This window comes from Stegastes partitus, unplaced genomic scaffold (genome assembly GCF_000690725.1).
Source record: "Stegastes partitus isolate 25-593 unplaced genomic scaffold, Stegastes_partitus-1.0.2 Scaffold513, whole genome shotgun sequence".
Classification (NCBI taxonomy): Eukaryota; Metazoa; Chordata; class Actinopteri; family Pomacentridae; genus Stegastes; species Stegastes partitus.
Window position 1 is genome coordinate 149,991 of NW_007578244.1, and position 18,374 is coordinate 168,364.

An 18,374-nucleotide genomic window follows, 5' to 3' on the forward strand; every position below is an offset into this window, starting at 1 on the left:
TTTTTGGTAAAACGAACGGAATCCATAAAAAATAGCCTTAACATACCGATAGCCTTGGATTCTGACTCTGACATGACATTTTATGTCCCAAATAAGGATAACGGGGTATTATCTGACTTAGCAATCCGATAGACTGGCGACGTTCAGACTGCAGGACTTAATGCTCAATTCGGATTTTTTTGTGAAAACCAATTTTTTTGTGAGTTCGTTCACATTTCCAATTAAATGCGACTTGTACATGATCTGCTGTGTGAACTTCATACGACCCAAACGTGTCCCACATGTGCCAAAGAGGAAACAATGATGACGGATGGTGGCGGCAGCAGCGACGCCACTCCCCCGATGCTGCCGCTGCCACCAACACCACCACTGATGGTGGAAACAGAAGCGTGGCCACTGTCCTAAACTAGCATCAGCAGCTAAGTACTGCCTGTGCGTTCCGGCCACTTCCACCCTGTCGGAGCGCTCCCCCAGGATGGAACTGCGACCTCCGTCTTTACAATCCGACAGCCTTGCTATCCAACATAAAAGAAGGTTTTACATTTAGTGTCGGATTATCAAGTCACGACTGTAATCTGAAAATCTGGTAATAGGAAAATGTAATTTGCCTTCTTTACTATTTTCTACCATTTTAAGGGCCTAACAGTTGATTAAATAATGTAAGTAATATTAAATAACACAATCAACAATTTAACTTATATTCATTGTACAAACATTAATCATATATTTTAGCATAAACTCTTTCTTTGAATAAAAGAAATCTGCACACACACTGTCGTATTTCAACAGATTGAACGGTAATGATGGCAGCCTGTTAATAATAGGAGCAGGACGCAGCTCATGTTGCATCGCAGTGCAAGCCTAAACAAGATGATGTAAACGTTGTTTGTGAAGCATAGCGACAACAGATAGAGCTGTTGCAATTTGCAAACAACAGTGGTAACATTTCAGGATATGAACATTTTGACAGCCTTCATATAAAGGTAACAACTGAGATATCCAAATGCCTGTCTCACTTTCTTAGATAAGTCTGAGGTGTCTCTCCTTATTGTTTGTAATGCTCCGACACCGTTTGCACTCTGACTTTTGGTTGTCTGTAACTGATCCCTCAAATTCAGAATGTCCCCAAACACAAGTTTTCATTTCACATGTTGTTGTTGTCCAGTATCTCCACAAGCTACAGTGTCAAAGGTACCATCTAAAAGTAGTGCATCACGTAATCAGAATTAGCTTGGCACTGAAGTATCTGTTCTTGTGACATCTCCAATTGCAGCATGACTACTTGGATAAGGGAAATATGCATTTCATGATACTGTTAATAGGAGATGAGACAATTAGTTCCATCTGGTGTTCATTTACTTTCTGATCAGTTACACTGTAACAACACAATTAGAAGCTGTTTGAAGCAGGTAGATGAAGTGAACATAGATAACATTAGTATTTGTGCAAATGAATATATGTGGATGTAGGGCTGCATTATAATGGCCACGTTTTTTTTTGTTTTTTTTTAAATTAAGGTTGAGATCATGATTATTATTTATTGTGATTTCCTGTTGACTTTAGGGACAAAATATTTTTATTGCACTTGCACATTTAAATAAACAGAGCCCAGCTTTCACTTCTATGTTGTGCTATAGTCGAGCTAATGCGCAAATTGTCTAATTTTATTGCATCTTCTTGAGGCAAAACAAAGATTTTCTTATGAATAGATACCATAGTATTGACTGTGGAGGTTCTCAGTCATCTCAGTCTTGAAGCACTTTGGATAGAGACTACTGTTTACTGATGTTTCCTAAATAGCTCACATGGAGGCTGTGGTAGACACTAGACATGCAGCCGTGCACAGACAAGCCTCGACTCCCCACTCAGTTACTACAGCGCATGAAACTCTGACAGGTGTGTGACCAAAAATAGCTTTGAAAACACTGAAATTAGTTTCTAGTGTCAGATCTGATTAATATCCGATTAAGTGTGCGGCTCTATGTGGGTGTGTGTTGAAATGTTGCTTCGCAAATGATACAGACACGGTGAGGTCATGCCGCTCTAAGCATGTTCAGAGTGCGAGTAGTTCCAGATTGCGGAAAGATAAAAAAGCAAGCTCTTGACAGTAATGTTTATTATCTGCACTGCTATGCTCTGTTCTCCTTTTCATTGCCACTTTATTTGCGACAAGCCCAATTTTCAGACATCATCATGCCCAACATCTGGGAAACGGTAAAGCCACAGTCATCCTTGAGCTCATCATTGTAAAATAGGCATTGACCACATTCATCATGCCACTTCTCGTTTCCCATCAGTGGAGTGGTAGAAAGTGGCTGGATCAAACACTTGTCTGTGGAGTGAGAGCATTCAGCAGCAGGCCTCAGACATGCAGTCATAATGCATTTTGATAACCAGACAGATGAGAGAAGAATCAGACAGATGAAGGAATGATGGGTGGATAAGTCCTCAGAATCAGAGGATGGCTGGTAAGACAGGGTGCTTGTCAGGATTTACAGGCTCTCATTTTCTTCTGGGTGGGCTGGTGTGCCGTGAATGATAATTAGTTAGAAATGCGGGCCGGGGGTCTGGTGATTTCAGCTAGTGCTGGGTGAAACATGAACTTTTGGGGCACTGTGAAATAAATGCAATAGAAAATAACAATCACTCCTCATCAGAGGGTAATTTTAGAAAGTATGATAGTGCTACCCTGCTGCAGAACGGTAGTTAATTAGTGCTCTGTCTTTACAGGGTTCCTTCACACTGAAAACAACCACTCAAAGTAATCATGGTCCGTGTTAACATTTTTATTATTGATGCACCTATGTGAAAGATTTACTTTACACTTTGCGGAAGGAAATGACCACAGGCTGGATAGCCAGTGTGTGGGATGTTTTATTTCATGGTCTAGTAGAATAGTGAGAGCTGGTATTGTTATTAAAAAACAGTGCATACAGGGTCAACTCGTTTACTCAGGTTATTATTACATTATTGTTATTACAGCTTGAGGCGGGATTGTTCAAGCATGGGTCACATCTATATATATATATATAGCTGTAGCCATATTTTTGGCAGCCGTATTTTGCTTTGAACAGTGTAATGCTGCTATCACTCGCATGTCTTCTCTGATGATGATGATGATGTTGATGTGGGTGACAGTAGCTCCAACAGTCAAGCTAGAATGCGTTTTGTTTTGATGAATCCTGGCAGAGGTCGGTTTTCAGTGAGCCCACAAACACGTCCATTTCTCCCATAGTTTTGAGTTGTATTGCCATTTGTGTTTATTTCAGGAAAAATGAAACAACTGCTTACCGCATACTCTGATTTTAATGTTTGAATTTGTTGCTTTGCACGCAGAATCTTTTGTCCACCTTGGGAGTTACAGATATGAATGTGTTTTAGACTCCAGCAATTTAATATAAAGATGTTTATTTTGCTTTTGAATATGTTGTAATGCCAACTATGAATTTGAATAAAGTAAGTTAGAAACATAACATTTAGTTTGGACTACCTGTCAGTAATTATTTGGCATTTTGTGCTGTGGAAATAAGCGTTCTCAGGCTGCAGTCTGAGTGTAGCCACTCGTAAGCAAGTGAGTGATTCAAAGGTTGGACATTGTGTCGGCAATATGTATTTTTTCCCGTTTCTTCAGTACAGTAAACACGCAAGCGCACATTTCTTCATGGACACCATTATTTGTTCACTCCTGCGGCCATGGAAACGCTCTGAATAACTGTAACTATTGCCCTCTTGAACAGTGACATTGATGTCCTCCAGTAATTCGTACAATGTGTTCATGGGGTCAGTGGTTTGTGTTGGCTGGGTATGGGGTTTGCTGGAATATTTGCTGGCCTTAGACTTCACATAACCACATGAGACTTCTGTATATTCTAGTTTTTGTACAGATTAAATGTGTTAATTAGTGAGCTAACACACTAAAAAAAAAAACACATATCCCAAAGTGCTGAACTCTTACTTCCTAACGTCAAAGAAAATATAGTTGTAAAGCACACTGTGTTGTAAGAAATGTTCACTTGAAGTCACCAAAACTGAGGAAATGCTTTTGCTTGCATCTCATTCTTAAGTGACAGAGTATCTTATCTGTCACATCCACTTTGAACCAAATGCAGCTATACTAAAGTACAGTAAGTGCTTGCAAAGGGAACTATGAGTTTTTGGTCATCCCTGGGTAAATCCCTCTCACTGCAAATTCAAACTCCTTGTGGTGTTCAGCCTTTAATGGCACTGGCTGGTAGAGCACCCGCTTTAGATGTTATCAGCATATTAAATGGCCGTGATCATTGCGAATCATTCCCGTACATATGAGCCTGTAGGGACATCTTCCCTCTTCTAGTAGGCTCAGTTGGCGCATTATCAACCCATTTAACTGTGCTCTGTTATCACCTCATTTAATGGCAGTGGAGCTGCGATTTTGCACTTCCAAAGAGGAACAAAAAGTCCTCATTTTGAGGTTGGAGCGATTGGTAGAGACACAAATCACAGACTCTCACCCGGGAGACTTTGAGTCCTGTCTTTGACCATAATTATAGTTTTGCTTGTTCACTTAAATCTTTTTTACCTTTTGTTTTCACTCAGTGATGTCCATCTTGCGCTTTAACGTGGTGTTTAGGCACCATAACTAAGTATGATGTAGAAAAGAAAGGATGGTTTAGTGAGTGACGACACCATTGGAGATTTTACATGCAATTTATATATACAACCATGAGAGGTCACCCACACAGTCGGGGTTGCGTGCTCTTTATGAATATCATAATGGACGATAACACACCTTTTGGCTGACTAGAAGGTGGAGGCAGTCCTTACTGGTGCATATGTAGGAATGATGTGCGATGATAGTCAGGCTGATAACATTTGAATTGGGTGGGTAGAGCCATAATAAGGTCACTGTGGAGTCAGTCGTCCAGCCAATTCTTAACCTATTCTTTGGTTATTGCACTTTTATTTTAAAATCTTGTTTTGTTTTATAACTAAAACTAAACTTGAATCAGAAGAACACAGAGTTTTTACCATTCAGTCACTGATTCTCATGAACTTCTACAAGAGATGATGAGTAAGAACATTCATTTAACCTTAATTAGTCAAATTATTAGGCTTTGTCCATTTGGAAATATCAGATCTCATTATGTCATGTGCTTGTCATAACCCGTAAGAGATTGCTTGCTGGTTTCTCCCAATCAGTGTCAGAATAAAATGTCTTGTGTTCTGGTGTTAAGACTCCTTTTTATTGCATTGGATTCTGGCCTGGACCTTCATTCTCTCAAGCAGCTCTCATTAAAAAGCCTTCATCAAAATTGTGCTGCTTCTTAACATAGAAAATATAAGTGAATATAATTGTTGGCAAAGCTGACAATAGCTGGTTGTGAAATATAAGCAAAACGCAGAGACAAAATGGTTATCTGCAGGCTGAGGATAGCTGTGCACACCTGTCTGTGTGTTTATTACTTCCTCATGTGTAATATCAGCACCCAGGAAAGAGGATGAGACACTCAATAGGTTTTTAATAAGCGAGGAAGTCACTGTGTGGTAATTATCCACCATCACAGTATGTGCGATTACTGCAGTATTACTCTCATTTCTCCTCCCTCTACTGCACAGAGCGATAGCTGTGTGTGAGAAGCCAGAGCCCATGGTGTTGAGAAAACACATGAACTCAAATGGTGAACTGACAGGCATTTCCCAGAACTGTGTGTGTGTGTGTGTGTGTATGTGTGTGTGTGTGTCTGAATGTGTCTGAATGTTTGGTGTGTGGGTGGTTGCAGTGGCAGTTGGAAAAAGTGCGCGCACGTGCCTTTGTGCGAGCACACATCAGTGTGGTTGGCTGTGTTATACTAAGTGGGATCTGTTTCAGTGTTGACGGTAAAACCGGGTTTCATGTAGCAACTCCAAATTGCTGCCAGTCCATCCATGAAACTGGTAGCAAACAGTAGACATGGTGTGATGATAAACATGAATAATAAACAGGGTTTTTGCAGAGGCAGTGCTGTGAGAGGCACAGAGGGAGAGAGAGAGCCGAGCATCTATAGTGATTTGTATGCGGGCAAGGACCATCCTCTGAAGGTGAACAAGCTGCGGTGTGATAGCTTCGCTTTTTAGTCAAGGTGTGTACAGCGTTGTATCGGCAAAAGATTTATTGCTGAATTACTTTCAGTCAGTTATCTAAGAGAAAGCTGCAGGTTTACATACAAGGAACAACAGAGAACCGAAAGCGCTGTCTTTCGAACACTAATTCAAATCAATTACTAATTCCTTAAATGTTTGCTCAGAAGGACCATCAAAAAAAATAATGAATGTAACCTATAAAACAAATAAAACTGCACTTCCAATTAGATTTATTTCGCAACTATAGAGAAATATTTCTTTTGAGTCTATCTTTAAATGAAGAGGCAACAGGGTAGAATTCACATCATGTCACACTTAGTTATTAAATCTACAATCTTTGCCAAGTAAAAGCAGTTAAAGGGCTTTCAAGCTGCGACTGTAATATAAGTCACCAGTTTATCTCCCTATCTCTCCTCATCAGTGAAATCTCTAGGCTACCACACTGAACATTATTGTTTTGTTTTCGAAGATTGTGATCTCCTAAGCACTTTGCGAAACCCATTAAAGTACCATTTCCTTTACAAGAATCTCTCTTCTGTTTTCTGGTCGGTGGATGTGTTTCTGTTGTAGTCATATAAAGAATAAAGTGTTAAGGAATTTTCTTATTGTGTGAGATATTGTAGTTTTTCCACAATGTAAGCAACTCTGACACTATAAACAACTTTGAGAAATTATTAAAGGCATATATCTGGTTTTGGAAAGGTGGCATGACACGCTGGGATTAAATCCATATAAACACGAGACATATAAGTAATAATTCTTGTTTAATGCAATGTCAGTGCTCCTATTACTTTGACTTTTAACTAGACTAATGTCCCAATATCCCCTACATGTGGCGCTGGTGCAGGTATACCACAACTCGAAATAATGGGATTAATGTTAAATCGACAGCAAGACCAAAATGATTCAAGCTGAGGTATGTGCTGTGGTCATGTAAAGCATTTAACTACCTGTAATAGGGAATATACAGCATTGCACTTCGTTGTTGTTGCCTTTTTGTGGTTCAGCATATTGCCACTAGAGCTCACTCTTAAGCAGAACAATACACTAGGTGTGCTTTACAGTTTCTAAAATGGTACTACACCCCGTTTTCTTTACATATCTGCTTACACGTGGAGAAGCATTTGTAATTTTGGCAACATGATTCCTACTATATTTGGATCCATTTAATAGCACTCCTGCTATTAAGTGTACCTATTAGGTTTAGTATTTTGTACCCCTTTACTGCCCATAGTGAGCTACTATTATTCTCTCTCAGTGGAATCCATTAGATGTTTTCTGTAACCTTTCTTGAAAGGTTGAACTTATCCCAAAAGTTGTGTTTATTTTCTTTGTCATCTTTCCAAAGCAAGCCCAATCGGCCTGAGTCACGTCCTACCAAATGACTTACTAAGCCTCTTAAGTTTAACTCTGTGCATTGCACTTGAAGCATAGAAAATCCTTGTTTTCTCAATCCAGTCAAGCTAATGATGCAGCTCCAAAGCAATGAATATATTAAAAGTATTAGTAACACTATGCTGGTACTCACCAGGAACCAGGAAGTGGGAACATACCGCTGCTCTTTGTGTATACAGGGTATATGTTTGTGAATTCAGGTGTAGTCTTGGAGTTGGACAGGAACACCATGGGAAACAGAACAAAGACAAGCAAGTCTAGACACTGCTGAGCCAGAAAGAGCCACTCTGTCATGGAAGTAATATGACAAGTGTTCACGTTTGCCGTCACAAGACCAAGGGAAACGATCCCTTGTTACAAGGCAATGACAAGTTCAAGCAACAAAGGACAGGTAAATTGACAAGACAGTGGATAGGGAATGAGTTGAAAGCGGTTTACAGAGTTAGAGAACACCCTGGGGAGAGTGTGGGTAGTGGGTAGCGGGAGAGGAAGAGGGTGAGAGATAGACTTAGAGAAGAGTAATAATGAAGAATGAGAGCGAGTGGGAGGGAGCTGTCAAAGCAGAAAGAAAGTGATCAAGTAGGTGTGCAGCTCACAGGGAGGTTGGGGAATGAAGGGACAAGGTTGGTGAGAAAAAGGCGAGGAGCGACTGTTTTAATAACTTCAACTTACCACAGGTCAATTGAGACGAGATCTCCCCAAACACACTGGTGCCTTAATAAAAGCCTTCACATCACATTGAATAACTCAGCGGGAAAACCAATGAAAGCTGATAGGGCTATGACAGACATATAAGCTAACGTATGGATCTGGCCACCTTTGTAAGGGCAGGTGCTACAGTCATTAAGAGGAGAGAAGAAATCGATACCAAACAATGGCAAAGCAACTTTATTAGTTCTTATTAAACCAGCTAAATGAATCCCACTGCAGTGACAGATGCATTGATATGGGGCTGTGCATGGATATCCCCCCCACAACCTTTCCAGAACTTAGTGTTTTTTAACTCCTCATCCATAGCTACTACAATTCTCTAATGCTCCCAGGTGAGTATAGCTCCGTGTTGGATGTAGGCTTGAGCGGCATAGTTTTTTCCACCATGAGCTGCTTGCGTACATGATGACAGATCATGGTAACCAGAGGCAACGGTTGTCAGTCACAAGACAAAAATACTCTTGCTAAGATCCATATACTCAACCTGACTCTATTAAAGGCAATGACTAAAACAGAAATACAATGATTGGAAACAGCAAATTCAAGCTTCTAAAGACAATCTACCTGTTGCTCTTGTTGACAAACCACATGGTGATCCCTGGTGAACTGACGCCTTTACTCAGGGGTGAAACCAGTGTCTAAATTAGCAGTCTCCACGAGCTCCCTAGCTGTTTGGTCGGGGGACTTTTGAGTGTTGTAGCACTGCAGGAAGAAACCAGAAACGACCTCACTTGGTAGGGTGCAGGGGTTAGGTTTAAACATGCAGAGAGGGAGAGACGTCACAGATACTCTGAACCCCCCAGGTCCCACATCATGACTATTTAATCAAGTCACTTTTTAATTAAAGATGACAAGAGAGATGCCTTGACTTAACTTTTGCCAGCATACTATCACCTTGAAATCTGTTAAGCAGGCCAGATCGTGATGATCCCTGCTGGCGGAATCAGTCTCTGTGTTTCAAATAAGTGGTTTTCGACATGTTTTCAGAGTTGCAGTTCAGAGATAGCATTATTTTTCTCACCGTTCTGGATATTATACTGTTGCATCAGAAATTATTCAGACCCAGTATGCATTTTTTTGCATTTTATAGTGTTGTAAATTTAACATGAAATGAATAAAGTGTGCATTATTTTCCATCAATCTGTGCTAAATAACCCATAATGTTCAAGTGAATACATGTTTTTTTAAAAAACTTTCACAACTGTATGAAAAATTATAACTGATATCTCTCATTTACAAGAGCATGTATACGCTGAATTCAGCACTGTGTAGAAATCCCTTTGGCAGCAATTACAGTTTCAAGTCTGCTAAGTCTCTGCAGACATTGCACACCTGGATCGGGGCAGCTTCTCCCATTCCTCCTGGCAGATCCTCTCAAGCTTTGTCAGACTGGATGGAGAGTGTCTGTTAGCTGCCATCTTCAGGTCTCTCCACAGCTGTTCTGTGGGATTTTAGTCTAGGGGTTTGGCTGAGCCACTCGAGTACAGTTGGAGACTTGTCCTGCAGCCACTCCAGCATTTTCTTAGTTGAATGCTTTTTCACTGTTGTGCTAATAGGTGAACCATTGCAGCACTATGAAGCATGTGTTGTTGAAGGACCTTTCTGTGTTTTAGCTGCATTTCTTATCTCCCTTCAGTTGTGACCAGTCCATGCTACTGAAAAGCAGCCCCACAGCATGATGCTACCACCACCATGCTTCACTACAGGGATGGTGTTAGCAGGCGATGAGCAGTGCCCAGTGTTTGCCAGACATGCTGCTCAGAGTTCTGCCTGAAGAGTTCAATTTTTGACTCGTCAGTCCACAGAATGTTTTTGTTCATGTTTTCAGAGTTCTATGCTGTTTGACAAACTGCAAGCAGGCAGATCTCTTTATCCAGTGCTTTCCTTCGAGCTGCTCTCCCATAAAGGGTTGCTGAGATGGTCATTCTTCTAGCAGCTTCTCTGCGGTGGACTTCTAAAGCTCTCTTAGAGGGACAGTGGGATTCTTGGTGACCTCTGTGATCAAGGACAGCAAACTGAGGCTTAGTGGTTTCAGACATCTTTCATTTCAAATTTTCTAAGGGCTGTTGTTTTCCTGGGAACACTCAAAACTTTAGAAAAAATAGTTTTATATCCTTTCCTTAAACAATTCCCCACCACAGTTTAGATGTGTTGATATACAGAGAGTTCCATAGACTTGCTTGGTTTTTGTTCTGACATGCAGTGTGAACTGTGGGGCCTCAAATACACAGGAGTGTGTACCTTTCTAAATGGTTCCGTCCATTCAGTTTACCACCACTGGGCTCATGTTGTAGAAGAAGACAGAAACATGATGGATCTGACCACAATTTGGAGGCAACAGCAAAGGATCTGTAAATGCATAAAACTCCAAAAACATTTCTGTTGTCATATTCTTGATCGATGGAAAAATGGCAATTTAGGCATTTGAAACTCACATCTCTCGTGCAATAAAATGTCCAAAATGTAAAGGGGTTCAAATTCTTACTTTATGTTACACTTGACACAGACTGCAAAGGGTTTTTAAAATTAGATGATCATTTATTAAGTAAATGATTATGTTATATACATATATATACATATATATATATGTTTATCAAAAATAGCATGCAATAGGTATGTGAGTACGTTTACTGTTATTTCATTTTTAAATTTGAAGCACCACATGAAATGAATGAATCCTTCCATCTGCTGCTGATAGTCAGCATGAGGTTGTAATAATGCCTTCAGGTCGAGTGTTTCTAATTTTAATATGATCGTTAAAATCAGTACAGAGGAGGCAATATTTTAACAAATTGCTGCTTCCAATAACAAAATAAATAGAGTTACTTTCAAAGAGAAATAGTTTTTTTGTTTTCATCACACAATGAAAATGTGCACTATTTCAGCTTCTTTTGAAAAAACAAGTGTCCAGAGCTACAGCCGATGACAGTTGAGATAGAACTGTGTTTGGAGGGTAGGTGTCAGGATATATTCTGAAGGCTGAGCTGTGACTGTAAAATGCCCCGATGTACGGTACATCATCAACACATCATTAGCCAGCGATTTCCTCCAACAGTGTGAAGTAATTTAAACGTAATGAAAATCTCAAACAGGCAGGGTTTGATACTGAGCTGTTTTTTCAGATGACAGAACATCTACATGCTAATGGCAGCTGAAACTAGATGGGTAGTAATAATCGATGACTTTCTTATGGCTTCTTCAAGGACAAAAATACCAAACTTTCCCCGTTTCCAGCTTCTCAAATCTGAGGATTGGCAATTTTTTTTTTAGTCTTATGTTACACTAAAATGAGTATTCTTTGGATTATGAACTGTAGGTTAGAGAAAAGAAGGTAGTTAAACATTGATTGAAGTTGGTAGCGCTGTAAGTTATACTATAAATAACAAACACTAAAGTAGATACAGTGCTGAACATGTTTTAACTGAAAGCGTTGTTCAAAGTATCAGAATAGAAACACAGTGTGCAGTGACACTCATGGTTACTGATGTGATATATGTACAATGTTCAACTGACAGCAATGTCTTCCACTCTTATTTCATCACTGGTTTGTTTTCAATAAGAGCCTGCACGAGTATGAAGGACACCTCACCTTCCATCTTACAAAGTACATAATTACAGTGTTTATGGGGATTAAGTGATGTGCTTCGTTCAGTGTTTAGCAAGTATACCAGGTGCAAAACACCCTTTAATGATTTCCAACTCTTTGTCTGGATAAAAGGATGGAGTTTCTATACTGCGATCTTGCTGAGTTTCCACATAAGCATTTAGTTCAGAAAACATGCTTTAATGACCACATTTGCTGTGTCACTCTTGTGTGTTTATTCATCTCAGAGGGCATTACACTTTGCTTTATGCACACACACACACACACACACACACACACACACAGACAGACACACTAGAGTTATTGAAAAGAAACATGATCATAGCTTTTGGGTCGTAATTTGAAGCCAATGCTGAAGTGCCTTAAACATGCATTCTTTTTAATGGCCAGCAGGGGGCAACTCCGCTGGTTGCAAAAAGAAGCCTGATTTTTCAGAAAGCTCATTTTATGTCTTCTTCAAAACAGCAGGATTAACATTTAGTAAACTTTGGTTACATTTCAAGTAAAATATACAACTAAACAGCCATAATTTATGCCACGACCACCATGAGATTGATAAGTCCCTACCACATTGGGCTAATAGTGTCCCCGAGTTCTCAGTCATATCCTGTCCTGTTTTAAAAGAACAAGATGGCGACTGTTTAGTTCCAAACTTGAGCCTTCAAAGCCATCATCCACAAACCAGTTGGTGACACTGCAGTGACTACGTTTATCTTTCAAATACACCTTACAGCCACAACGATAAAATCACAAACAGGTGAAGGGAAGGACATGGATCGTCTCATTACAATGCAATGTTCTGCTGGGAAACTTTGGGTCCTGGCATTCCTGTGGAGAAAATGCAGTTAACACGGGTTATTTATTCTTCAACAAAAACTGGAGGCATGATTTTTAACGTAAATTAATTGACTGATTAAATTCAGGATTTTAACATAATTTTTTACAGTAAATTTTAAAAAAAAAATCTATAGCTAACATTTGCCTTAAGTCTACAGTGTTTAGTGTTGCTTTGCAACAGCATTTGCTGCTCTGGTCGGTGGGAGGACAATCACAGCAATTTAGATTTTCACTCATAAATATCAAACATATATGTATATTTTTGTGAGTATATTACATTATTTTATTTTAGAGACTGATCTTGCAAGTTGCTCTTTTTGTAGCATTGTTTGAATATTTTAATTAACTTTACAAGTTCATTTTACAAGTCTTTGCCCTGTCTTGCTTTTTGCACTTATTTTTGTTGCTGCCTGATAACATGTACAGCATATTTGTCAAATCAAGTCCTATTTTTGAAAAAAACAAAACAAAAAACATCCTACGTAAATAAACTTAATTTGATTGGATTTGATCAATCAGATTCAAGCCATGTCCATTTATACACACATAATAACAACAGGACAATGGAGACCGCTGCCATTGTTCTACGACAGTCATCTTACAAAAAACTAACAACATGCAAATGTGGGTTGCCAAGGGTATTGCAAATCCTTACTATATTTACTGGTTACAAGTATAAAGTGTACAATAAGAACTGTGACAAACGAACAGAGCATATTCCAATGCCAATGCAAGCATGGTAGTGTTGTCACAGAGACCAGTCTAACGGGCTTATATTCAGCAGCTTTAATGTTCACCATGTTTAACACATTAGTTTGGCATGTTGGTATACTAGCAATTGCTAATGTGTAAATTACAACTCGGGATAATTGGTATGCAATTAGTTTACAAGTATGTAGTTTTACATCAAAGTACTAAAATATAAACCAGTTTCTTTTTATCTATAAAAGAAGTTAACGGATCAACATTCTTCAAGTTGAGGAGCAGTTGGACCAATTTTCATTCCAATTCATCCAATAGTTGTTGGCATATTTCAGTCTGATAGGCCAAGTCGTCATCAACTGACATTGAGTCATCCAGCTAAAAAAAATTCATACCATTTGGATCAATATTTTATTTTATTAGTTTTTTGCTCTGAGTTTAAATAGAAAAGCTTTATGTGGTGTATTTTTTGAAAATGATGAAAAGTGTAGAAGTAAAAAGGAGATGGCTCTAATGGAGCTTAAACAAGTAAGAAAAGGGTCCAAATAATGAAAGTTCCAAGGTAGTCCTTTGTGCATGTGTAAAGGCCATACAACTGTGTGTGTTTATAGAGCAGCTTCTGAAGTATAGTACTGAAGCGTGACCTGCGCATAGACTGACAAAGTGAGACTTTTTTGTCGATTTGTGTTTTTGTGAATATGACAAGGACACCTGAGTGTCAGAAGAATGGGCTGGCATATGTGTGTGTGGGAGTGTGTGTGTTTAGTTTTTATGCGTGTTTATGCTGTTGTCGAGAGAAAAGGAAGTGAAAAGGACGAGAGTTAAGAAGGCGTCATTACTCATAACACCTTGTTGCGTTATTGGTTTTTGGAAAAGCATAGCCATCCACTGTGTTGCTCTGTGTTCATGCGTGAGTGGCAGAGCTAACAAAGGAGAGGAAAACTGTCTGATCCACTGGAGGGGTGGCATGGATGATCAAAGGAGTGTGGAAACCCTGCTGATTTATTCAAACAGTAAACTGGCAAGCCAAGTGAAACCACTTTTGTTATTTGTTTTGTTTACCATTATTAGTTCAGTCTGCAGTCAAAAGTATTTGGGATTAAACTGATCAGTTTTGCGCGACACCTTAGAATAACTATTGCAGAAGTGGCAATTAGATCTACAGTCGTCCTCAGATTTATTCATACCCCTCTATTAAAGAAAAGGCAACATTCACAATAGTCACTCAAATAACTGGAAACTGAAAGAAGTAATAATGAATAAAAAAAATTGTGAAAGTATAATTTAGTGAAATAAGACATTGCTTTTGAATTGTGGTTCAAAAGAATTAAAAAAAAAAAAACTGTCCTGGACAAATTAGAGCCCTTTGCTGATGAGCGGTGGGCCGAAATCAAAACACCTGTCAACAGGTGCAGAAGTCTGATTGAGAGTTACAGAAAACACTTGATTGCAGTGATTACCTTAAAGGGTTGTTTAACAAAATATTCCCATCGTGCTTGTTTTTTTGTTTTTTTTGTGTGTGTGTATTTATTTTTTTAAATATTTCTGTTGAACCACAATTCAAAAGCAACGTCATGATTTTCATTATTTTTTTTATTTATTATTACTTTTGTCAATTTCAACTTATTTCAGTGACAGCTGTTTTTTCCTTCTTTAATGGGAGGGTATGAATACATTTGAGGTCGACTGTAGATGGACCAGTTTTATCAGCACTGTTAACTGGTGCTGTGGAGGCTCGGGTCACGTACTCTTTCATTTGTTTACACATTCAGTAATTTAGGAAAGAAAACATTCAGGAAATTCTTTTAATGCTGTTTAAATCAGAATGATGTACTGTACATATAGTTTCAGTGCATGTCCTAAGTTAAGTTAAATTCATCACACTTAAATTGATTTACATTTCCTGGGGAAAGGAATTCCTTCCTTTTCAGCAGCTTTTGCCACAATCTCTGACTCTGAGCCAATCTTTTAGCTGCTGTCAAATTTTCATGCTGTTCCATTTCGTGTTGCTGTCAACCGTTATTTCAGGGGTTGTTCAATGCAGCCTTCCTTCACCACATTCACCTCCAGTTTCCACTGTGCCATCACAAGTCTGGTTCCACATCACATCCATCTATATCTGTCCAGACTCTGTCAGGGAATATTGCTGTATAGCTTATATCAAAGGTGGGGTGATCTGTCTGGCCTGTAGGGCAGTTTTGCTCAGTTGACTGGTTGTTTTGTCGTCTGTAAGGGGATGTTTCTGCCATATCGTCCATCCACAGTCATTTGTGAATGCTACAGATGCTATGAAGTAGCGGTGGAAATCATTTGCGATCTTTCGATTCGATTTGATTCCGATTCTTGGTGTCAGTCCTGAATTCATTTCAAAGTGATTCTATATCCCTGTGCTTTAAGTGCCATTGAGTCCTGTCCTTTGTCCACTTGCTGCAAATGGTCCATAATGAAGAGTTCAGCCAACTGGTTTATGCTGAGAGGTTAACAGGAAAAGCAGAGGAAGGATCACAAGAGTATGCAGATTTTTCACTTATTTCTAAAATTGATTTCAGTTCACTGTATTACGTTAGAGGCATCTTACAGTCTTCTTCCCGTTAAAACAATGAAGTGAAAGTGTCTTTTACTGACCAACCTCACATGTTAAATGTTTTGAAGAAAAGCAGACAGCGCTGTTCTAGGGATGTCAGGAGTCACTACCAACACCACTAGGGATGGGCAACAAGCCACGGTGTTAAACAAGCCCTGGTGCAAAACTTTTAAACACCGGAGAACCGACGACATTAACAGTTCTGTTAATGGTTCTGTTCACGGTGCTTTAGAAAGTTAGCATATTGTTGTTGCACATTCTATCTCATCACTTTAAGACGTGTGTCTGATGTGTCTGCCTCTATGATGCACTTTTGCTTTCTAAATTCAACACAGTGTTCTGTCTGTGGGAGTATGTAGCTCTGACAGACAGACCTCCAGGTGTCTGAGGGGCGGAGCATCTCTGTTCCACCTGCAGCTCTGCAGCAACACACAGGTGTTGAACTATTACACTTCACTACAGTTGATGCACAAAATGTTCATTGACATAAGAGTTGGCTGTGGCTCAGTGAGTTATCCTCTAAACGCAAGGTTGATGGTTTGATCCTCCTCCCCTTCGCAGTCGAAGTGTCCTTGGGCAAGACGCTGAACCCAAAGTTGCTCCCGATGGCAGGCAGCACCTTGCATGGCAGCTCCGTCGCCATTGATGTATGAATGTGTGTGTGAATGAGTGAATGAATGAGAAACACATTGTAAAATGCTTTAAGTACCACCATTTGCCACTTACAAAAGTAGCAAGCTGTTTGCATGTCAGAGCAGAAACATGATAAATCTGTCAAAACATTCAGTGAAAGTTCGTCACATACAGACGAAGAAATGTTTGACTGCTGAGCTCGTAGTTCATCCCTCACTTAACCAGGTCTGTTGTGTCTGCCAGCAGCCAGAACAAGGAATTAACTAAACGATACGAAGACAATTTAAAGTAAGTATTCACCAGCCGTTTGTTTAACTGTCTGTGGTTATAAATTCAGTCTGAAATTCAGAACATCATCTGAGCTGTCGATAAGAATATCAGTTTCACTTTCAGATCACAGAGCAGCAGGATTGAGTGATTTGGAAGCTGTTTCTCTGGCTGAATGTTGATGTTAATGGTAGAAGGAGTTCTTTTTCACTCATCTATTAAAATCAGAATTTATTGTTAAAGGCCTGCATTAAAACCTTTGACACTGTCCACAGAGCTCTGATTGTCCCATCAACTCAACACTAGCGTCTTTATATATTTGAATTTAAATTCAATATGTAAGAAAAAAAATATTTTTCTGTATTCTGATCTCAATTAGTTTATTTTTCACATAAAAAAACAAAAACAAAAAACAAATGAAAAAAGTACTGATAAGACCATTAAAGCACCAGACCAATAAGCAGTATCGGTAAAAGTAGTTATACCACTAACGATACCCATCCCTAAATACTACTGACAGATTCTTCATCCCAATTTTGACACCACAGCAAAAAATAAATCAACAATATGAGTGTATTTTAGAATCAACAGTTTAATTTGAAAAAATAAAAGTGAGGTGCGACTTTAAAGAAGGGGAAAAGACATCAAAACATGATTGTGCCAAATTATTTTAAACAACAAACCAGTCAACTCTTTCATGGTGGGAGAGGTTTTCTCCTGCTGTGCCCAGCTGACTGATCTAAGAAAAAAAGATGCAAATAGTAAATAGGCTAAGTGTAATTAATATATCACACAAAAAATACCTTTAAGTATTTAAAACAAACAATACTGTGTTATAAAAGTCACTGATCCAGTTTCCTTGTGAACTTTCATGTGAGTTTTTGTCATATTTCTGAGCCTCTGAAAAGCTTCAGATTTAACTCTGTGTGTGTGTGTGTGTGTGTGTATGTGTGTTGGTCTGCCTTGTGCCTATCCTGCTCGACATCCTCGTCATGCTGATGTTGTGAAAAGACCATGAGGGAGAACACACACCGCTATATGTCAACAGGCTGTACCACAGTGTCTGTAGCCGATCAGAGTGACGAGCTCACGCTACGTCGAAGTTTAATTGCTACAACAGATGCAACCGTCCCTCCCTGAGCCTGGTTCTGTCGGAGGTTTTTTTTCCCCCCGTGGGGGTTTTCAGTTCCTTCCCACTGTTGCAGACTGCTTGCGGACTGCTGAAGCTTATAAGGAATCCAAATGTTTTGGATTGTTGGGTGTCTCTGCCTTTGTTAAGCGCTATGAGATGACTTGTTGTTGTAAATATGCGCTATACAAATAAAATTGAATTGAATTGAATTAATCTTAATATTTCAGGATATGAACATTTCACAACAAATCGATTTGACTTAACTTGAATTCTATGTGGGCTGCAAGGTGGCTCTGTGGTTAGCACCATTGCCTCACAGCTAGAAGGTCGCCAGTTCATGTCCCGGTGAGGACACCCGGGATCTTTTTGTGTTGTCCCTGTGCAGCGTGGGTTCTCTCCGGGTTCTCCGG